The 25,471-nt window shown below is 36.1% G+C and overlaps 1 long non-coding RNA gene across 1 annotated transcript; it reads left to right on the plus strand.

Moving 5' to 3' along the window:
- Positions 1–12,639: 12,639 nt before the first annotated feature.
- LOC117333200 lies at positions 12,640–25,160 on the plus strand. Its single transcript, XR_004533846.1, has 3 exons — positions 12,640–12,674; positions 21,052–21,054; positions 24,983–25,160. It is a non-coding gene; the product is annotated as an uncharacterized LOC117333200 (long non-coding RNA).
- The last annotated feature ends 311 nt before the right edge of the window (positions 25,161–25,471 follow it).

Genomic DNA, 25,471 nt, shown 5'->3' on the forward strand with positions numbered 1-25,471 from the left:
GGGCACAAGTTGTTTGCTGTTCATTTCTAATCTTCACGAGTTATATCCCTTCGTCTTTCGGTAGCGATAGTGGTATCGGTATCGTTTATCAGAATTATGCATGGTTCCATGTTGGCGGTGTAGATAAGCCTTTATGATTCGGATGAAATTGAAGAACATTTCAAGTTTTATTTAAAGCTTTAGACCCTTGGTCCATCAATAGCGTTATTATGGCCATATTATAAACATTAAAAAACAATCGCAATATATTAAGCACCGTTAATATTTAATGTAACTTAACATCAGTTGTTTCATCCATCCAGCATACAGGTAATTTTGGAGAACACAGGTAAAATCCAGGTAAGGTATAGGTGAAGACTATAATGACTGTCACAACATACCTGCCCGTAACTTATTTTTAAGAAGTGGGAGAAAGGAGACCCCCCCCCCCCCCCCCCCCCCTCTCCGCAGTAATTATAATATAATTATCCTAACAGAGTGTTGGATCCCTAATGATTACCATGTTGATATTGACGGAATTGATACATATATAATACCTAGAAAGCTTGCTACTGCTACCCAGGGTGGCGGTATAGTAATTTTGATAAAATCTAATTGAAAACAATTTGTTTCTATCTGTGAAAACATACATGACTCTGTTGTCTGGTTAAAGATAGATAAGAGTCTGTTAGTTGAAAATAGAGATGTTTTCTTAGCCGGTGTTTATATACCGCCTCAAAATTCTGTTTACTATAACAAATATAACTGTGATCTGTTCCATGAACCGATACACAAATAAAGGTGAAATTGGGTTGATTCAATTCAATTCATTTCAATTTTATTCCAGGGGCCTTACAGCCCAAAGGTTTACATAGTTAATTGACATTAATGAACATGTTGTAATAAACATAATTTCTCATTTGGAGAGTGATCGATTGCGACGTAAACACAATTTTAAATATATGTTCTTTTTAAATATATGTTCTTATTAATTATTCAAGTATTCTTTGAGTCAAAGTATTACACAAATATTGTGAAAGACACCGATATGGTGACTTTAATAGTCGTACTGGGACTAAGCATGACTTTGTCCACACGATAAGATTCATATAAGTTTAGAGAGGAGACTCTCAAATGTTTTTGACTACATTCCTGACGATGAATATGATACCCGAGTTAATCCTGACATCACTGTCAACCATTTTGGGAATCGATTAATCGATTTTTGCAAAACAACAGGTATACGCATATTTAACGGCAGGGACATGGATGGTTTTTCTAATGATTTTACATATTGTGGTCATAATGGTTGGAGTGTAATTGACTATTTGTTATTAAAACCGATTCTTTTTAATGTTTCAATGTGTTGTCTGACCACGCCCCCTTGCATTTGCCAATGTTTACTCGATTCTCATTGGATGAGCACAGTACTCCGCACGCGGACGCGCACATGTGTACCGATATGACAACTTTTAACTGGAATGACGACCATAGAGAACTCCAGAGACCTATATACTAACTCTTTTTGAATACTTTAGCAAATAATATCGAAAACATTAACGCGTCCGTTACACTGACCGGTGAGGTAACACAGCAATATATCGATACATGTGTTGACCGCTTTACTAAGGAGTTAAACTGTGCTATGAATCCTTTTATCGCCCGTGTTAATTCGAACCGAAATACCGAGGGTGCAATGATCGAGGCGTGACAAGACAAATGTGTCTAGAGACGCATACATCAACGAGGACAAACCTTGGTTTGACTCTGACTTAAAACGTTTATTTTATTGTTACAAAAACGCTTTGAATATATTTAACAAATGTAAATCTACAGAAAATCACAAAAATCTTATTGATAAAAAAAGGTTGTATAAATCGACAGAAGTCATTAAAAAGAAAAACTATATTAGATTTGAAGGGGACATGTTGGAATACATGAGGAAATTTAGTCCGAAACAGTTCTTCAAGAAATTTTCAACTTCTAAAGCATCCGGTCCCGAAATGAGTATGAGTGTTTTGTATAATCATTTTAAAGATCTGGCTGCTGAGGCAAGAGATGAAACTTGTTCTGCGAATATTTTTGTAAACGATCCAAATGAAAGCTCTGCGCCATTGTTTGAAGAATTAGACTGCCCTATTACTATGGATGAAATTGATAAAGCTATTCGTAATTTGAATCGGGGAAAATCACATGGAGTTGATGGAATTTTAAATGAATGTTTTTTAGTTGGTAAAAATGTATTACTGCCTGCCTTATGTACATTATTTAATAAAATTTTGGACTCCGGATGCTTCCCTACTGACTGGTCAGTCGCTATTATAACTCCGGTTTATAAAAAAGGTGTAAAAACAAACCCTAATAATTTTAGAGGCATTAGCCTGTTGAGTTGTCTTGGTAAATTGTTCACGTCTATTTTAAATACGAGACTTCTGAAGTGGTCTGAATCATATGATGTTATCACGGATGCTCAGTTTGGATTTCGCAGTGGTCTCAGTACGGTAGATGCGATTTTTGCTCTACATTCAATTATAACAAAAACTTTTAGTGAAAATAAACGCTTGTATTGTTGTTTTGTTGATTTTCGTAAAGCGTTTGATAGTGTAGACAGAATAAACCTGTGGTATAAACTGTCAAAATAAGGAGTCAGAGGCAAGCTTTTACATGTTATTAAATCAATTTATAGTAATGTTAAATCCTGTGTAAAATTCAAAGGATACTTATCTGAATTTTTAGGTCACCTGAGACGAAGTCTCAGTTGACCTATTGCAATCGCCTTTTGTACGGGGTCGTGCGTCGTGCGGTGTGCGTCGTCCGTCGTCCGTCGTGCGTCGTAAACAATTTACATTTTCAACTTCTTCTTAAAAACTGCTGAACTAAATTCAATGAAATTTTACAGGAAGCTTCCATGGCTGAGGGTGAACCAAAATTGTGAATTATATGGTCCCCACCCCCCAGGGGCCTGAGGGGCGGGGCCAAAAATGGTCAAATTGACTAAAACTTCAAAAATCTTCTTCTCTACTCTCAGATAAGGTGGAATCAAACACTCTTCATAGATGAAAGGGTCTTAAGGTGCTTTACCAAAATTGTGAATTTCATGACCCTGGGGTCTCATGTTTGCCCCTGGGGAGGGGGTAGACTTTACTATAGTTTATATAGGGAAATCACATTTTTGACTATTATTTGTTGGATTTGTATTGGAATTCATTCTAACTTGTATCAAATTATCAGCATGGGATGACAGTTTGATGGTATGTACATGTTGGCCCTAGTTGACCCCCAGGGGCTGGTGGGCGGGGCCAAAAAGGGTCAAATTGACAAAAAAATTTAAAAATCTTCTTCTCTACTCTCAGATATGGTAGAATCAAATACTCTACATAGATGGAAGGATCTTAAGGTGCTTTACCAAAATTGTGAATTTCATGACCCTAGGGTCTCATGTTTGCCCCTGGGAGGGGGTAAACTTTACTATAGTTTATTTAGGGAAATCACATTTTTGACTATTATTTGTTGAATTTTTATTGGAATTCATTCTAACTTCGTTAACATTATCAGCTTGGGATGACAGTTTGATGGTATGTACATGTTGGCCCTGACTGACCCCAGGGGCTGATGGGCGGGGCCAAAAAGGGTCAAATTAACAGAAATTTTAAAAATCTTCTTCTTACAGCCCAAATAAGGTAGAATTAAATACTCTTCACAGATCGAAGGGTCTTAAGGTGCTTTACCATAATTGTGAATTTCCTAGCCCTGGGGTCTTGCGTTTGCCCCATGGGAGGGGATAAACTTTACTATAGTTATAGGGAAATCACATTTTTGACTATCATTTGTTTTATTTGATTTGAAATTCATTCTTTCATTCAAATTTAATGAAATATTTCAAAAATCAGGTGACCGTTAAGGCCCATGGGCCTCTTGTTTAAAAACAATATCGGTTTATTACAAGCCGAAATTTTGTCTCCAATACTTTTTCTCCATGTACGTTAGTGATTTTGAGTCTTTTTTCATCTCTAAATGCAACAGCAAATATGATTTTGAAGAGTTAAGTTTATTTCTTATGTTATGTGCTGATGATTTAGCCCTGTTTTCGGAATCTGTCGAAGGTCTACAGAACCTACTAGATAACCTGGACGATTATTGCTCACAATGGAAATTAACTGTGAATAGTGAAAAAACAAAAGTTCTGGTTTTCCGTAAAGGCGGTAAAATTCGAAATAATGAATCGTGGACTTACCACGGGAAAAAAACTTGATAGTGTTGACGAATTTTCTTACCTTGGTGTAAACCTTAGATACAACAATTAATTCACGAATTTACTAAAAATAAGGCGGACCAAGGACGTAAAGCCATGTTTGCTTTATTTTCTAAATGTTCAAATATGAGTTTGAATTGTAAAACCATGTTGAGTTTGTTTGATACTTATGTACAGTAAGTAGTATTCTGTTTTATGCATGTGAAGTGTGGGGCTCGACCAAAGGACCAGATATTGAAAATGTACATGTTCTTTTTTGTAAGAAATTACTTAAGGTTAAAAAATCAACAAATAATGTAACAGTTTACTGGGAACTTGGTCGTTTGCCCTTAGAATATACACGCAGATATAGAATTATTAAATATTGGTTCAAACTACTCGACACAAAAAACTGTATTTTGAATACTGCATATGATTTTTCATTAAGTAAAAACACTGGTTTATGTTTTAATTTGGGTACACGGTGTAAAGGAGTTATTATGCTCTTTAGGTTTGGTGAAATATGGTTCAGTCAATCACCAAATAACTCTGAAACTATTTTACCTTGTATACGACAAAGAATTTTTGACCAAGCCCAACAGTATTTGAGAGATGCATTAGAAAAGTCCTCGAAATGTGTTTTATATAAACATATTGTGGATAATTTTTCTATTCAGTTTTATTTAACTAAGTATATACCTACGAAATTCAGAATATGTTTATCAAAACTACGCATGTCTGCGCATTCCTTAGCAATCGAAACTGGCCGCTTTAACAATATTGATCGAAATTTGAGAAACTGTTTAATTTGTAAATCAACGACCGAGATAGAATATGAATACCATTTTGTATTAATATGTAATAAGTATACCAATTTAAGAAAACGCCTCATTAAGAAATACTATTGGCAAAAGCCTTCAATGTTCAAATTAATACAGTTATTAAGTGAACAAAATATCAAAGAATTAGGTCGCTTAGGCAAATTTATATTCGAAGAAAAGAAAATCCGATGTTTATATCTTTAATCCGTACTCCACTTTGTATTTGTACTGTAGCATTGCTGTTCTATGCCATTATCATGTATTGTTTTGTTTATAATATTGTGACGCCAAAGTGGTCCGGACCCAATCTCAGACTTCTTAATATGGTAGCGTGCAGGCTGTCACAATATATATAGGGGTAAAATACCCAATAAAATAATAAATAAACAGCAACTCTCCATCAGGTTCCTCAGTTTCCATCCGTCTCCAATCAGGTCTATGATTCCATGTAGTAATATACAAGTTTGCTTTAGTTGATGTGATGATAAAATAACTGCTGGTTCTCCTTGGTCCTTGTAGTTAAAGTTGACCTAATTATTACTTTGACCTTGACTTGACCTAATTCTGTCATCCAATATCAGAAAGGATGATCAGTCAGTCACAGTGACTATATAAGTGCTGCATCAGCACTAAACCATCAAATGGTTCCATGACTGAGTCATGATTTCCATGAAGAACCTCAATTGTAAAGGAAAACCAGAAGAGTGAAATAAAGTTCATTATTTAATTGGGTAGGGAACGCATCCCAAAACAAAGTTATAAATTACATACATATTCCTAACTGACTCGCACAATCTTTCACCCTTCTAAGTTGAATGAGATGGACATTTAATTAGTTAAAGAACTTTATCATTACCCCTAAGCTAATGAAGTTTTATATATTAATAAGGATATTTACATGAACCCATTATAATTACTACTATTTTCAGCTTAACCAACTGTACAAGTAAAATGGAGAACTATGTTAATAATTTATCATTCCAGTGATTTTTTTTGGCCAGATCTACAGCCGACTTTAGGCTGTTTCCCCTTGCCAAAAAAAGTTGTATTTTCCCAATTTTGTAACATCATTTTTCCCAATTAAAAAAAAAAAATGTATCAAATTTCTATCTGGTTATCTGTATTGTATTTCATTCCTTGAATATGTGAATATTATGGTACCATAGTTGATCATCATACACGTGAACAGTAGACGGAAAAATTTTCTTCCGCGATAGGCAAGTTGGCCTCAATTAGTCGTATAAATGGTATAAGGGAGGTAACTCGAATCCTGATCACTGTTGCGCTGCGTTTCAGAGAGTCCATAGACAAACACCAAGATGAAAACAAGAAAACTTCCTTTGTTTTGTAGTCTAAGTAATAACCCAGGATGCTTGCTACTGACTCTTCATATCATGAGGCAGACTATAAAAGTCAATAAATGAAGTGTTTTAAATTTGACTTATTTAAGTATTTTGTCATTATTTGCTATTTTCCCAAATTCACCAAACACCGCAATTATTTTCCCAATTGAAAAGGCATAGGCTGTTGAAAAAATTACCTGAAAAAAACACTGCATTCCTGTATTTACACACATAAATTAGCAATTACAATATCAATGTAACAGCTGTATAATTATTCATCCAAGAATAAAACCTAAACTTCCCTAAGATCACTTCCTCACAAAACACTCTCAGTACAAGCTCATACTCACCGGAAACATATAAGAATATTACTTGACCTAACTTCTATAATGAATATTACTCCACGTACATCTATACATCCTACTCTCTATGATACTGGAACTAACAATCAAACTCAGGTCACTTCCTCCCAAAAACACTCTCAGTACAAACTCATACTCACTGGAAACCTATAAAAATATTTCTTAAACCAGCTTCTACACTGAATATTACTGTAAATTACAATTATATAATACTAGACCTAGTAGCAATAATTATAAACTCTCTAACTAATACTGTCAAGCACTTTTAAATCAGTAACCATTGACCGGTAATAAAAATAAGCTACATGTTCAGTTAAATAATAGCCACCCATCTACCCCACTGTCATGTGTAAACTGTGTCAACATTTCTAAGTAAAGTTTACAGTTATAATTAGCCCGAGTTTTCTCTGGCCCTGTCACCATGTCTGCACCAGACATGGTGACAGGGCCAGAGAAAACTCGGGCTAAGTTATAATTAACCCAAAATAACTACTAAAAAGTCCCAAAAATACTACAAATTATCATTATCCCTAACATTAATACATCCCCCAACATTCACAAGACAGAGGACAAGCCGCATCGGGACTAGGCATTCATCAAGTTACCCGGCGGATGAAACATACTCAACACACATACAACACACACCTGTTCTATCTGACAGCCCCACTGCAACTGAATCCCGTCGGAATAGATATGGAACGCGGTCGGTTCTCTCGTGCTACTGTTCTACCGTCGGTTTATCCGTCGGAATCCCGAGATCTCATTACCGCGATAATTATACATAATTAATAAATAACGTTGCTAATACATCCATTAATTATGTCTTTAAAATAAGTAAAGTATTCCTATAACTAAGTTGAAAATACCGCTATACTATCGATACTAAAAATAACTAATAAGTGTACACACAATCCTAAACGTCACTTCCGGTCTGAACATCGAGCATGGCGAAGTATAAACATCGTCGATATAACACTGATGAATATCAGGCATTTCTTAGATTACAGAGGATAACAACTATCATGAAGTATTCACACATCCTTCAGAAGGATTAAGGTATACAATTTACGTTAGAATTACTGCTAAAACTGATATTTACAAGTATAAAGGTAAATAACATTGGGTCACACTACTGATCTGTCACAATATGTACTTTTGGGCCATATGGCCTACAGTCAATAAAGAAATTGAATCCAGACGATTTTTCTCACCTTGTGGGTCAGTCACCCGTGTCGACAGATTCACAGCTCTAGCTCGTACAATGTAGGTACTCTATACAGGTGAGTACAAGGTAGGTACTCTATACAGGTGAGTACAATGTCGGTACTCTATACAGGTGAGTACAATGTAGTAATATTCAAGAAAGGTACTTACAATGTAGGTACTCTTGAAAGGTGAGAACAATGTAGGTACCCTAGAAAGGTGAGAACAATGTAGGTACTCTAAACAGGTGAGTACAATGTAGGTACTCTAGACAGGTGAGACATGTAGTACTTAGACAGGTGAGTACAATGTAGGTACTCTAGAAAGGTGAGAACAATGTAGGTACTCTAGAAAGGTGAGTACAATGTAGGTACTCTAGAAAGGTGAGTACCATGTAGGTACTCTAGAAAGGTGAGTACAATGTAGGTACTCTAGAAAGGTGAGTACCATGTAGGTACTCTAGAAAGGTGAGTACAATGTAGGTATTCTAGAAAGGTGAGTACAATGTAGGTACCCTAGAAAGGTGAGAACAAGGTAGGTACTCTAGAAAGGTGAGTATAATGTAGGTACTCTAGAAAGGTGAGTACAATGTAGGTACTATAGAAAGGTGAGAAGAATGTAGGTACTCAAGAAAGGTGAGTACAAGGTAGGTACTCTAGAAAGGTGAGTACAAGGTAGGTACTCTAGAAAGGTGAGAACAATGTAGGTACTCTAGACAGGTGAGTGCAATGTAGGTACTCTAGACAGGTGAGTACAATGTAGGTACTCTAGAAAGGTGAGAACAATGTAGGTACTCTAGACAGGTGAGTACAATGTAGGTACTCTAGACAGGTGAGTACAATGTAGGTACTCTATACAGGTGAGTACAATGTAGGTACTCTATACAGGTGAGTACAATGTAGGTACTCTAGAAAGGTGAGTACAAGGTAGGTACTCTATAAAGGTGAGAACAATGTAGGTACTCTAGAAAGGTGAGTATAATGTAGGTACTCTAGAAAGGTGAGAACAATGTAGGTACTCTAGAAAGGTGAGTATAATGTAGGTACTCTAGAAAGGTGAGAACAATGTAGGTACTCTAGAAAGGTGAGTACAATGTAGGTACTCTAGAAAGGTGAGAAGAATGTAGGTACTCAAGAAAGGTGAGTACAAGGTAGGTACTCTAGAAAGGTGAGTACAAGGTAGGTACTCTAGAAAGGTGAGTACAATGTAAGTACTCAAGAAACCAAACAGCACACAATACACATGATGTTGACAGAAAGCATTAGTGTTTATCTAGATACCTCTGTCAACATAAGAGATACTAAATGTACACAATGTTTAATCCTATCATCCAATCATGTCAGAACACGGTAAACCTTAGCCACGACCATCTTATAGATATTTTCCTACAAGCTCAGTATTTCACGAAATATCCACATTTATTATCCTCTAACGTTTAAATCAGTTAAAGTGCGATTAAAATATATTGGAATGTCATAATGAGGTTTCTATGGTTTCAACAATATGCTGAAGTAGTTTATTTTGAACGGTTTGGAAAAGAAATATTTTGTTGATGGTGAATGGTTCAGTAATTAGTTAAAAACATAATTTCTTTATCCTATACACTTTACATGTATCTATTTCCATCTGAACATCTCTCGAGTGGTGATATTTTTCCAGTTCACCAATACATCATATGTCGATTATTGGTAATATTTCCCGTTCAGTAAAACAGTGGATTTCATCGGATCCAGTAAAGAGATCCGTATTGTAGAGATTCTGATTGTGTATCCTTATAGTACAATATACATAATTATAACAGTTGTATTATACATATGTAATCATGTATACACGCAAATCTTGAAATCGGATTATATTTCATCTATATATAAACAGTGTTTATTTCATAATTCAAAATTTGTGCAAAATTTAAAAAAAAATTACATTTGACACAGTTATCACATTCATTTTTTATCACATCATTATATTGTCAACTTAGAGTGTGGCTAATATTTTGATATTTTTCACGCGTGACACACACTCGTTAAAAACATCAAAATATTAGCCAAACGAGTGAAATGTATTTAGTATTACTGAAGAAACTGTTAGATATTCTGTTTATCATATATTACATGTATGTAAAATAAACCGAGGCAGCTCAATCTCTCCAGGAATTCCTTGCGGTCATGACAGAGAGCTATATGCAAATCTTAATTTTCCCCATTGTCGTTTGTAAGCAGTGTTCTGATTGGCTAAATAAGAAAAAAGTGATATTTTTCAATAGTGAAAATTATCACTTTTGTAGAATGAATAATTTTCGATATTTCACTGGTAAAAATGTAATAATGAATTTTGTTCTTTGCAGACGGATGATTAGGACAATGAAGTATTCCAGCGCTCTGATGGTGACATCTGTAGCGGCTATGGTAGTGGTGGTTTGTTGTATATCTGTACGTTACTTGGGCAAAGTGCCTAACCACACAAAACCAACCGGTCAACAAGGAACACAGATATGGTTGGAGGTACAGAGACAGCAAATACAAATTGAACAACTTAATCAGGAAGTAAAGGACATGAAATTAAAGCTAAACAAACTATCACGGCCAATTTCGACACAGAACTTAATTCAGCGAACAAAAACAAAGATGTCACAAGATCAAATACAGCAGAATAAACAACGACAACTGTTTGATTCCTATGATAAGATACCCGTTAAAGTAAAGAATGGAGTGTAGTAAGGGGCGATAACTCAGTTATCGTTCCTTGTGGAGCGAAATGAAAGTATGGGCTAATTCACCCATTTTGCCGGCTATTGTAGCGATTTGAGGGTGGAAAAAATGGCACATACAATCTCTATGGTTTTTTGAACCATTGTAAAACTCGACTCGATCTAGGTCTGGATGTGTGTGGTATCCCTGTGGAAATTGTTATTTATGAGATATTTTGGGTTAAACATGCCAAAATCGTCATTTTGACCGGTAACTTCTGTTTAACCGGTCCTTAAAAATCAGCGTTTCAATCCAAAAGTCTGAAACTCCAAACATAACAAGAAGAGATAGTTCTGAAGAAAAGCGTATCTTTAGTTTTTCTATATCTTTTATAGAACGGCCACAATAGGGTTTTGAAAAGGGTCATATTTTATCGAGACGTGGCGGATGTTACGTCACGACTGACGTAACAAAGTATGTGTGGAATGTAGTGTATTGAAGGACGGAACGTAAGGTACATGCGGCTAATTCAGACCACTTTGCCGGAGGTAACTGAAAAGCAACTCTATACATTTTGATTAAACTTTCCACACTTACAAAACTCGGTGTGATCTACATCTGGGAATAATCTAGTTAGTGAGATGTTTTGGGTACAAACACGCCAAAATCGACACTTTGACTGCTGGTTTCTGCACAACTCGGCCTAGAGAATTAACGTATAAAGCCATCTTATTGAAACTCCGCACATCACAAGTACATGTAATTCCGAAGAAAACAGTATCTTTAGTTATTCTATATCTATCAAAGAACGGTCGCAATAGGGTGTTAAACATAGGTACTATGTACCGCGAGGTCACACATTTTGGAGAGTCTATTACATGTACGGACGTACGTCACGAGTGACGTTACTACGTCTGTTCTGCTTGTCTGATTGAACTTGTAGCGCTCGGTGAGCTGGTTGTATTTTGCTGTCACTGCCAATATTTCTTACAATTTTACAATATCAGAGAAAATACAAACGACACAATTCTCGGCACATTTTTTTTTTTTTTTTTTTTCTTTTACATATTTTTCACAAATATCTCCATCACAAAGACAGGATTAATCTTGTTTTGACATATATGGTACATTAAGTTCATTTTTCTGTCGTGTCCGTGATGCAACAGTTTCCGCTAAGGGCACACGGGTACGTATAATCGAAAGACAGAAAGCCAGACATTTACACTGCACTGGGGAAGAATTCCCGCCTTTTTACACCCAGAATCCAACGCACTAACACATTTTCGGAAAATTTGAAATCCGGAACCAGCTTAAGTGCAGTAAGGGACGATAGCGGAAATTGTATTTAACACTGGTGTTGACCAGTATTCATTTAACACTGGCGTTGACCAGTGTTCATTTAACACTGGCGTTGACCAGTGTCCATTTAACACTGGCGTTGACCGGTGTCCATTTGACACTGGTATGTCTACATCAGTGTAAAATGCACACTGGTTAACGCCAGTACTAAATGAACACTGGTCAACGCCAATGTTAAATGGACACCGGTCAACGCAAGTATTAAATGGAAAGTTATAGAAATATTTGTAATGCTGCCTAGCATAATGCTAGAAGGTCCCAAGCCCTTGTAAAAGCAGAGGGGAAATATTTCGAAATGCCGTATTAAGAAATTCAACAAAATCAGTCTGAAATCAAGTAGTGCTATACACATTCCTATAGTGAAGGGGTTTCACACTTGCTACTGTGTTGCAGGAGACCCAGGTTCGACTCCTGGTGGGAATCAAAGCACGAAAGGTTTTATAGTGTTTTCTATGTTAAAGGCCATTTGATTTAATTGTCAGTCAAATTTATTCAATTTTATGGTTTAATTCTGTCATTGAGTTTCATTAATGAATTTAAATACATATTTTATTCGTTTCTTACTATATTTTATATTCAAGAAATGTAGAATAAACAAAGCAATGAAATAGACAATAAAAATCTATTTAAAAAAACATCCGTCGACGGGAGTCGAACCCCTACTGCAGGTGGGGACACCCTGTTTCACTGTGACGTCACACAACATGGAAATGCACACTGAAATAACTATAGTATTTAATGGACATCGGTCAACGCCAATGTTAAATGGACACTGGTCAACGCCAGTGTTAAAGGGACATTGGTCAACGCCAGTGTTAAACGGACACTGGTCAACGCCAGTATTATGATAATGGACACTGGTCAACGCCAGTATTAAATGGACACCGGTCAACGCCAGTATTAAGTGGACACCAGTCAACACCAGTGTTAAATGCACACCAGTCAAACCCAGTGTTAAATCCAGATTTCTTTGAATTGATTTATATTTTTTTTTTTATTTATTTATTTTAAATGTATTTATAAATTTTAAATTCACACCAGTCAACGCCAGTGTTAAATGTACATAAGTCGACGACAGTGTTAAATCCAGATTTATTTGAATTTATTTATAATTTTTTAAATGTATTTTAAAATTATTTTAATTTTATTTAAAGAATGGAGTGTAGTAAGGGGCGATAACTCTGTTATCGTTCCTTACGGAACGAAATGAAGGTACGAGAGAATACACCGTTTTTGCCGGATATAATGGCTCTTTGAGGACGGTAAAACTGGCACATACAATTTTGATGGGCTTTTGAACCATTGTAAAACTCGGCTCCATCTAGGTCTGGATATATCTGGTATCCCTGTGGAAATACGTATTGATGAGATATTTTGGGTCAAACATGCCAAAATGGTCATTTTGACTAAGAGGTTCTGTTTAGACCGCCCTCAAAATTCGAAAAAAAAAATCCAGAAACAAATGCAATGCACATGTATAAGCTTATAGATAAATGTTTCCTGAAGAAAACAGTCTGTTTCGATTTTTCGATATCTTTTACAGAACGGTCACAAGATTGTTTTGAAAATGGCCTAATTTTTCGACCTTCTCAGTATTTTTCCACTTGACAGGGATATTTAGCTATAAATAGCAGACGATCGAATGTTTTGATGACGTTTACAAACGCCCATCCTGAAGTCATCGGGTTTTGTCTCTGAAATGTAGATTCTCCGAGGAGTTCCGGATGCTATAACGCCATGACTTCACGCCGCTTACTCTTTCAACTCCAGGCTTTAGCTGCATTCAAAGTGAGTTGTATTACATTTTACCGTCAGGACCAGGACTTTTTAATATTCTGTCATTATAAAGGTGACATTGGAAGTTATAGCTGTTCTACTATCAGAATGCATCGTCAACCCAGACCAGCGTTAAAATAATTGATGTTCAGCTGATATTTGTTTGTAGATCTAGCAACGTTTCGGGAATCATATCGCCAGAGACCTATATACTATATAGGTCTCTGATATCGCGGACATATTTTTAGCTTACGATGACACACACTTTCAGGGACTACTGTACATGTACTTCAGTACACATTAACAGTATATTGAACAGTTTGTTTTCAATAATAGACTAATTTCTCAATTGTTAGCCGCTTTTGAAAGATGAGCACGCAACGCGCTTTTTACCCCCCCCCCCCCCCCCCCCCCTTCGGTTGGTGTTTTGTAAAATTACTTGACTACTGTGATATCTAAGCGTGGCAAATTTGCACAAATATGCAACACTGTAAGGTTCGTCATTATTCTGTAAACTTATTTTGCTATGAAAATATAATATAAAGATGAATTTTGAAAGAAAAGAAAACTAATGTTAGACTGAATAGCCTCTTATTAATAAAATATCATACCATTGAATAATTCCCCGGTTAACTCAGTAGGTTGAGACAAAGTGTCCCACTGTGGAGGCTGGGGTTCAATTCCTGGCAGCGGATCTTCTTTTTTTTTTATAAATATACTTATTATAATTATTTATCATATATGACTACCGTTATATACGGTGTCATAAACCCATCACATAAATTTTCTTTATGACACTAGTGTAATAACACCTTTCGCTACGCTGATTGGCTGGTTCCGTGAGAACTGTATTCATACGCGTGGGAACGACCTACTTCTTTTTACTACGACTCGTAAAAATGGCGACTAGTGCTTGTAAACTTTGAAAAAAATCAACTGAACGACAAATTGGTCTATTAACATAACATATTGTACAATCAAAGATAAAATCCAAGATGTAAACATCCTAAGTTTTTTAATTATATTTATACTATAAGATGTTAAATTAGGCCTGGCAAACATCTATTTTATGACCCCTAGTAACATATTTCAACTCCGATAGAAAATTGCGGTTGCGTTGTCCGATGAGACATATCTAGTCTAGATTCTTTTCAAATAAACAAATAATAACATTATTTAATAAAATCCTCAAGAAAAACGGCAATGTAGTTTGTTACAACTTGCCTTCAACGGTTACTCAGAATAACATGCTGACACTGTCGTCGACAAACACGTGTAATGTCAAAACAAACAACACTGCCAACAAATCGGCATCCAAAGTCGCTTTTCACGGCAGTCTGAACACGATGTTCAGTGGGAATATTCACGGTGGAACATTTCACATCTCCATAAACTCCCGCGAGGACGAGGATAAACACAAAGCAGTGAAAAGGCGCCGTACAATGGTTCTGTACGACAGCGACAGCGAATAGACATTTGTACAACGAAGCCTCCATTAACGCGCCAAGTGACGTCACGGCTTCGTCACATCAAAAACAGTCGCTCATGAACTTTCAAACTAAAATATTTTCCTCATTGTTTCAAACACCAAGGACAATTTATCTATTATAGATTAAATGAAAAAATGCTGAAATTTTGTTTTGAGACGTGTATTTAATAAAATGAATCCTTTTCAAGAGTCAGTTGTGTTAGAACTATTTCTTCTCTCGTCGGTATAATTGACCTACTTCGAAGGTTCGGGTGATTTGGTTGAGATGTGACGATTCAAGGCAAAAGAGAAAATCAGTTTTTGATGGGGAACGATGAAAGAAAACGTCATATGATAAAAAGAATCTGTCATTCGTTTCCCTTCATGTTAGATTTATGATACTCGTTTAGAATTTTTTATTTTTGCTCGCCAGAGGCTCGCAAAAATAAAAAATTCAAAACTCGTATCATAAATCTAATATGAAGGGAAACTCATGACAGATCCTCTATATCTATCTATATTTTAAGAAAAGATATAATTGGATGTGTGTTTATGATCGGAATGTAAATTGTCTTTTAACACAAACAACAGTAAGGCTAAGCAGTAGTACAGTAGGCTAGAGATAGATTTAGTACTATCTTTTCGTAGCTCATTTGCAAATATAATTTTACAATAATTTCAATGTCTTAAATCAGTGCATTGACGCAGAAAATAATTTGAGTTGCTCGTCAATTTGACGTTTCAAATTTTGACTAACACTTGTGCTGCATGTAAGTTCTTTTGTTTTGTCCTATAGCTATGGTCAGTGACACTATTTGACCCCAAGGGGTTAATTACAAGTTGCCAAATTGGGTCACAGGTGAATTCTCCAATTAACAACTTTACCTGAAGTGAAATTTACAACTTTGATATATTTGCTAAGAAACATGTATATTTCAATTGACTTATGAATACTGGTAGGACTGAACTGCAGCCGTTCTCTCATAACAATCGGCAAAATCTCTCTCTTTTTTTTTTCAAACAAAACTGATAAACATGATTTTTTTATAAAAAAGACAATGACGTATATCTACTTATATACATATTGTGACTGTAATAACTGTATGTTTAAAATGTTCTGAGTATAAAAGAAACACCGATATATATCTTAAATAAATTCTTGTAAAAACTCATTCAAATTAATGCTTTAAATTTTGAAATACAAAAGTGTAAAAGTCTCTGACCTCAGTGACCTGCCATTTATTGAGATGTCTCTTAGGACAGGGTCAAATTATATCATTGCATAAATGAATAAATGAAGTAAAAATATATTGGCCTCAAATACTGTCCCATACAACATACGGTACTTAAACCTTTCATTTTCATGCACCGAAGAAAATAATATGCAAGAAAGCAGTTCTGACCAATTCATGCTAAAATTTGTCAAGTTCAATTAAGTTACTTTGGGTGCAGAAAGATGTCATATATTATATTAATTTCTACTTATTCCAAAAGGTATAAGGGTAACAGATGTACAACAGGGTAACATATGTACACCAGGGTAACAGGTGTACACCAGGGTAACATATGTTGATATCTACACCAGGGTAACATATGTTGATATCTCCACCAGGGTAACAGGTGTTGATATCTACACCAGGGTAACAGGTGTACACCAGGGTAACCTATGTTGATATCTACACCAGGGTAACAGGTGTACACCATGGTAACAGGTGTACACCATGGTAACAGGTGTACACAAGGGTTAACAGGTGTTGATATCTCCACCAGGGTAACAGGTGTTGATATATACACCAGGGTAACAGGTGTACACCAGAGTTAACAGATGTACACCAGGTTAACACATGTACACCATGCTAAAATTTGTCAAGTTTAATTCAGTTACTTTGGGTGCAGAAAGATGTCATATATTATATTAATTTCTACTTATTCCAAAAGGTACAAGATCGAAAATTATTTGACAAAATCAAAGAGTTAGCAGGTTTTAGTTATCACAATTTTACAAAATAGTCTTCTTTGGAATTTCGTATTATAGTTAATTTCAAATATCTGTGAGTCACTTTATTACAAATTCCATATCATCATATTTCAACCTTTTGCTTTCATGTGCCAAAGAAAACCATGTGCCAAAGAAAACTAAAATTATGTCAATTAATTGATTTGTCACATTTAGTTAAATTAACTAAGTTAAGATGTTGAGTCATGTTGTATTTTTTTTTTATCTTTTGAATTTAAATCATTTTCAATTATTACAAAAGGCATTATAGAAAACTCCTTGACAAAATTAAAGAATTACCAATATTTTATAATCACTATCTTACAAAATAGTTTGTCTTCAAAATGTCATCTGCACACAGGTAGCAATAAGTAAATTTTGAAATATCTTGGCTTTAATACCATACCAACATATTTTAATCTTTCGCTTACATATATACCAAAGAAATAAAATGGGCAAGAAACCAATTCTGACAAATTTATATTAAAAGTTTTTGAACTATTGTGTATTAATTGTGTCGCACAAAGTTAAATTCGATTTAATTTGGGGTGGGTAACCATGTAAAATTATGTTCAGTTGATTATTTTTTTATCTTTTGAATTTAAACTTATTTCAACTTATTGCTATAAAGGTATTATTGAAAAATATTTGACAAATTCAAACAATGACCAGGATTTAATGGTAACAATTCTGCAAATAGTCTTCTTTGAGGTGTCATCTGCGTACATTTTAAATACAGAAACACAGGGACTAGTGTAAATAGTTTATATAATTCTATTTTTAGGTCCACACCGCCATAGGCAAATATTTACATCTATTTACATTTAATATATGTAAGTGTAACGAGAACCGAACAGGATTGCTCACTTCCCTAATACATAAGGTTAAATACTGAGAAACAATATACACAATTTATTTACAACAATAATTACACAATAAATGGTCACTCTCACATTCAACTGGTTCTCTCTCCCTCTCTCTATATATCTCAATAACCTAGGTATTATGAATAATTTATACAAATGCTTATTTACAGTTATTGAAATAGTAAATTCAGTCTTTCGAACGGGCCTTCTCTGGCGAATCCAATACATGAGTCAATATGGGTTTATGTAGATCACACAGACCAGTCACAATCAGTAGCATGTACATTATAGGTCACACATACCAGTCACAATCAGTAACATGTAGGTCACACAGACCAGTCACAATCAGTAACATGTAGGTCACACAGACCAGTCACAATCAGTAACATGCATATGTAGGTCACACAGACCAGTCACAATCTGTAGCATGCAGGTCACACAGACCAGTCACAATCAGTAACATGTAGGTCACACAGACCAGTCACAATCAGTAACATGTAGGTCACACAGACCAGTCACAATCAGTAACATGTAGGTTACACAGACCAGTCACAATCAGTATCATGTAGGTCACACAGAGCAGGCACTATCAGTAACATGTAGGTTACACAGACCAGTCACAATCAGTAGCATGCAGGTCACACAGACCAGTCACAATCAGTAGCATGTAGGTCATACAGACCAGCAAGTAGCAGGTAGGTCACACGGACCAGACATTATGTACATAATCAGGTATGGGTCACACAGACCAGTCACTTCCAGTAACATACTGGTTTATTTCAAAAGGACACCGATGGAGCTTTGTACTGCCTGGGACCATCTTTATTATGGTCTCCTGTCTTTACGACGCTTGCCCATAGTTGGAATAACATACGCCTATATATGCATGTACGTATGGTAGGTTGACATACGGTAGGACTTATATATAACAATATTGTACACAAAACCTGGCCCCATACACACCAATATACATGATGTATATACACAGTCCGTGCACGCACCGTACCGAGTACGCATACATCACCGGGTGAAATACACCTAAATACTGCATTTAAACAATGAAAATTGTCTAACCAAATATACTTTGGTTTGTTTGGTTTGTTTTTGTTTAACGTCCTATTAACAGCCAGGGTCATTTAAGGACGTGCCAGGTTTTGAAGGTGGAGGAAAGCCGGAGTACCCGGAGAAAAACCACCGGCCTACTGTCGGTACCTGGCAACTGCCCCACGTAGGTTTCGAACTCGCAACCCAGAGGTGGAGGGCTAGTGTTAAAGTGTTGGGACACCTTAACCACTCGGCCACCGCGGCCCCTGAATACCTCATAGATATATAGTTATAATGGATAGTTTAACTTACAGCAAGCTGTAGTTTGCGCTTTGAACATATATTTATCCCTCGCGCTCCAATGTAAGGTTTGTTTACCATTTACCTGCATGTCCTCTGTTCTCACTTGCTCATGCATGCGTAACTTACCTTTGTACTCACAAACTAAGATTAAGAAAAGAGTGAGTAATTCAAAACACATATATAACTATACACAAATATAGACAATGGCATGTGACAGAGTATGAGATGCCACTTAATTTTCAGAAACCGACCAAACTGATGTACACTGAAACATAACAAGAGATTGAAAAAAATCATTTAAAAAGAATAACATGATTTATTATACTTGGTTAAATCTTTATTTACATAAATTATTGCTGAAATTCACTTGAAATATTTTAAAACTTGCTGATTTCCTAATTTGTCATCTGGGATGGCTTATCTGGGCATGATATTAAAGGTACATCACAGTATAAACGTTGCTATTTTCATTGAATGTATGTGTTTTGTTCCTTTCCAGTTATATTTCTGTGCTGTCCCAATGTTCACAGTCGATCCCTATGTCTTGCTTGACCACTCAATTTAGTTGGTTATTCGGACCCTCTAAATTTAGCGTGGAAATTATTTTTAAATCATCATGTGACTGTTTTGAAATCGAGGCAACACAAATATTCCATCTGGGCTAGTTGGATAACAATATTATACAGTGTTTTGAAATGTTAAATTACATGTTCTGTATATATTCTGGCACACATATTTATGTGCAAATAAGTGTAAACACTGTACATATAGTATAGTGACAGTAGCTTTGTACTGGTACAGACTGTATAAATATTACTGAGTTTGTGTAACTTTTACCAACTTTGTGTAAATATTACTGAGTTTGTGTAACTATTACCGAGTTTGTGTAAATATTACCGAGATTGTCATGACCTACTTTCCAGCAATCAAGCAGAATACGAGCAGCAGCGTAGCATTCCTATTACTGCTGTTTGAACAGTTCCAATCTATTATACTGCTTCCCCAGTTTAATTCTAGGATTGTGTTTGACCCATTTTCCTATTATTCTCTTCATTGCGGAAGCTGTTATAGTTTTCAACCACAGTCGATTCACATTGGAAGCCATTTTATCGTATATGTCACAAAAATTGCATACTCAGACTATTGATCAACGAATTGTGCTAACTTTTTTATAATTAATAATTGATGTTTTTTATGTACATACAGTACTGTACTTCGTTAACTCGAACTCGGAAAACTCGAATACCCCGCTTAACTCGAAGTACATTGTCAGTCCCGGCCAAATTCTCTCTTTACCTTAGTAAAGAAAACTCGGAAAACTCGAAAAACTCGGATAATACGAAGTGAAAATTTGGTTCCAACAATAAAAATCCTATTTGAAATGATCGAATAACTCGAAGTATAATTTTCCTGTCCAACAGCGATCGGTGGTAAACGCTGACATTTTGTAGCAGCTAAATTCCGTTTGTAATACTGAATATATCGGCACTACAAACCTACATGCTATTATAAGTGTTTCATAAATTTATTAAAGAAATTGTCGGTGGAATCTTATAACAACAACTCTTGGTGATAAAAAGTACTGCTTTACTTACATCAAGTTATTTCCTAAGGCGGTCGCCGATATTAGTACACACGAGAGTCAACAACTCATCTACCCGCTCGTTCAAGCGGAACTAATCTCTGACACACCGGAAGATCTACTCGGCTGATGTTTTTACAGGTGTAGAAATGAAACAGTCACCGGTGCCTATTAAATCTTTAAACCGCTGAAACAATAGCGTAATTACTGCCGATGTGTTCAGAGTACGACTGTAACGGTCAGCGCTGTCTATTGAATCGGATAACATGCCAACTTAGTAACAGTAACATTTTATACGCACATGCGCAGCCCAACTTCCGGTGCTAATACACATGGAAATGGCGTGGTTATCAATAACGTAAGTAGGCCTATCAAACAGTATTTTATATGTCCAATAAAAGGTAATGGTTCTGTTACGTTTTACATAAAATCTGTGTTAAACTTAAGCGGTTATTTGATTTGACATGAATAAATTGTTCCTTTTCAAACATGACTTGCACATCAGATCGTTATTGAAGTGACCAAGTGAAAGAAACTTTACCGCGACTCTATATCGGCAAAACTACACCAAACTACAAGTGACAGAATGAAACATTACATATATATTTACATGTATTGATACGTCTTCACACTAAACTGATGAGCGACAGAGCGGAGGTATAATGATCATATAATGTTGACAAATATTAACCAAACTTTTCACCAAAAATGATAACTTGCTTAATTCGAACACTCGGATAACTCGGAAGTTTATTCGTGGTCCCGTCGACTTCGAGTTAACAAAGTTCCACTGTATTTCATCAAATTCGAATGGTTATTGTTAGCCCACGTGGCCCGAAGGGCAAGTGAGCTAGCTTATGCCGTGGTGCGGCGTCCGTCATCCGACCATTCAACTGGCTGGCCATCTGTCCATCCCGCGTCAATTTTTAAGCCCACCATCATCACATCATCGCCCTGCGTCCGTGGTCCGTGGTCCGTCCGTCCCTCTGTCCGTAAACAATTCTTGTTATCGCTATTTATCAGAAAGCCATGAAGGGATCTTTCTGAAATTTCATAAGTCGGTTCCTCTCTGTGCCTAGTTATGTATATTGCATTTTGAGAACAATCAGAAAACAACATGGCCGACAGGCAGCCATCTTGGATTTTGACAATTGAAGATTGTTATCGCTATTTCTTAGAAAGCACTGAAGGGATCTTTCTCAAATCTCATATGTAGGTTCCTCTTGGTGCCTAGTTATGCATATATCATTTTGAGACCAATTGGAACACAACATGGCCGACAGGCAGCCATCTTGGATTTTGACAATTGAAGTTTATTATTGCTATTCCTCCGAAAGTACTGAAGGGATCCTTCTCCAATTTTTTTGTAGGCTCCCCTTGGACTGTAGTTATTCCTATTGCATCCTGGGACCAATAGGAAAACAACATGGCCGACAGGCAGCCATCTTGGATTTGGCAATTGAAGTTTGTTATCGCTATTTCTTAGAAAATACTGAAAGGATTTTTTTCAAATTTCATTTGTCGGTTCCTCTTGGTTTCTTATTTTGCATATTGCATTTTGGGACAGATCGGAAAAAAACATGGCCGACAGGCAGCCATCTTGAATTTTGACAATTGAAATTTGTTATCGCTATTTCTCAGAAAGTAATGAAGGGATCTTTCTGAAATTTCATTTGTAGGTTCCCCTTGGTCCCTGGTATTGCATTTTGGGACCAATCGGAAAACAACATGGCCGACAGGCAGCCATTATCGCTAAATCTTAAATTTTATATATAGGTTCCCCTGGTTTGAAAAGTACTAGAGGGTTGATAATGAATTTACAGATTAGTATGACTTACAGTAAGGGAAAAGTAGAGAAAAGATCAATCTGACATGGAACCTATGAAGATCATTCAATGGTGGGCGCCAAGATCCCTCTGGGATCTCTTGTTCATTTAAACAACTTCTTCTCAATAACCAAGAGGCCCAGGGAGTTGATATTGGGCCTGTAGCATGCTGGGGTGAAGGGCTACAAAGTTTGTTAAAATAAATGACCTTGACCTTCATTCAAGGTCACATTGGTCAAATAGGCTATAATCTTCAAACAACTTCTCACTAACCAAGAGGCCCAGGGACTTGATATTGGGCCTGTAGCATGCTGGGATGATGGGCTACAAAGTTTGTTCAAATAAATGACCTTGAACTCTCATTCAAGGTCACATGGGTCAAATAGGCTATAATCTTCAAATGACTTCTTCTTAATAACCAAGAGGCCCAGGGGCTTGATGTTAAGCTTGTAGCATGCTGGGGTGAAGGGCTACCAAGTTGAATCAAATGAATGACCTTGACCTACACTCACATGGGTGAAACCGGCTTAAATCTGTAAACAATAATTTTGTGATAGCCAAGAGCCTCCAACACCTGATATTAGGCCAAAAGAATGCTGAAATGAAGGACTAGAAAATTTATTAATATGAATAAACCTAGCTTACTATGATATTTGAATAAAGAGGTATTCAGCATAGTATCTGTAGAAATAACCTCAATCAATTTCAAAGTTGCTGTAGAGCCAGGTGATCGATACAGGCCCATTGGGCCTCTTGTAGATATATCTTTCTATTCATGATCGATCAATAAATGATCATAGATAGTTTAAGAAATTATGACGATCGATCATGACCTTTATATTTATAGTGATTCCAAACATTAGTTGTAAAATTTTCAAATCAGCAAAAAAAAATTGTAATACCTAACCATTTCCCTATTTGCTCGACATGAACTATTGTAATAGACACTAATACTGACTTTGAATTCTATGGATGATGTATCGAAATATTGTTCTGAGTAAATGGCTAAAGCAAAAAAAAACAAACAATTTTCCTTCTCTCCTTTGTAATCCACTGGGGAATACAAAAAAAAAAAAGGATTTTCCTCATACAAGTGTGAATTATTCCCCTTTTCCTCCAAGATTAAAATATTGGGGTGAGCAAATTCCCATCAAATCCTGAAGATTTACAAGTGATTGAGTGAATTCCCATTTTTCGAGGAAATAGGTCCAAATTTAGATATTGTTCGATTGCAATGAAATTTGGTATGTAGGTACTTCATGGGACACCAGTTACTCTTGTAACCTCACATTAACTTTTTTAACAAAACGGCCACCATTTTCTGGCCTCTGATTGGTCTAAATTTAGATATTGTCCGATTTTAAAGACATTTGATATTTAGCTACATTATGGGACACCGGTCCCTTCCGCAACATCATTTCACATTTTAACAAAATGGTCGCCATTTCTTGGCCTCTGATTGGTCCAAATAAAGATATTGTCCAATTTCAACAACATTTGATATGTAGCTACATCATGGAACAACGGTCCCTCTCGCAACATCATTTCACATTTTACTAAAATGGTCGCCATTTTCCGGCCTCTTATTGGTCTTAATTTAAATATTGTCTGACTTTGATGAAATTTGGTATGTAAGCACATCTATGGACAGTGGTCACTCTTGTAACCTCAAATTCACATTTAAAGAAAATGGCCACCTTTAACTGGCCTGTGATTGGCCCAAAGTTAGATAGTCGGATTTTGATGAAATTTGAAAAGGATACCGGTACAAAATGGTACACTCTTTACTCTTGTCACCTCACTAACATTTTTTACAAAATGACATTTACTGACCTCTGATTGTTGCAATTTTAGGTACTGTCTGTGTTCAATAAAATTTGGTAAGGTACATGGTCCAATTTAAGATATTGTCTGATTTTTATAAAATTTGATATGTTGGTGTATTAGGCGACTGCAAATTTCAACTTGATGGATTTGGTTGCATTGGGACCAACACAAGAGTCTTCTTATTGGTCGAAATTTATATATTAAGTGGTTTTGATGAAAACCACTCTGAATCAGAGTTATCGCCCCTTACTACGCTTCATTCTTTCTGTGACATCCTTCAGGTGTCACCCCACTAGTAAACTTGTAAAGAATGGAGTGTAGTAAGGGGCGATAACTCAGTTATCGTTCCTTGCGGAGCGAAATGAAAGTATGGGCTAATTCACCCATTTTGCCGGCTATTGTAGCGATTTGAGGGTGGAAAAAATGGCACATACAATCTCTATGGTTTTTTGAACCATTGTAAAACTCGACTCGATCTAGGTCTGGATGTGTGTGGTATCCCTGTGGAAATTGTTATTTATGAGATATTTTGGGTCAAACATGCCAAAATCGTCATTTTGACCGGTAGCTTCTGTTTAACCGGTCCTTAAAAATCAGCGTTTCAATCCAAAAATCTGAAACTCCAAACATAACAAGAAGAGACAGTTCTGAAGAAAAGCGTATCTTTAGTTTTTCTATATCTTTCATAGAACGGCCACAATAGGGTTTTGAAAAAGGGTCGTATTTTATCGAGAGGTGGCGGATGTTACGTCACGACTGACGTAACAAAGTATGTGTGGAATGTAGTGTATTGAAGGA

Source organism: Pecten maximus, chromosome 8 (assembly GCF_902652985.1).
Source record: "Pecten maximus chromosome 8, xPecMax1.1, whole genome shotgun sequence".
Taxonomy (NCBI): Eukaryota; Metazoa; Mollusca; class Bivalvia; order Pectinida; family Pectinidae; genus Pecten; species Pecten maximus.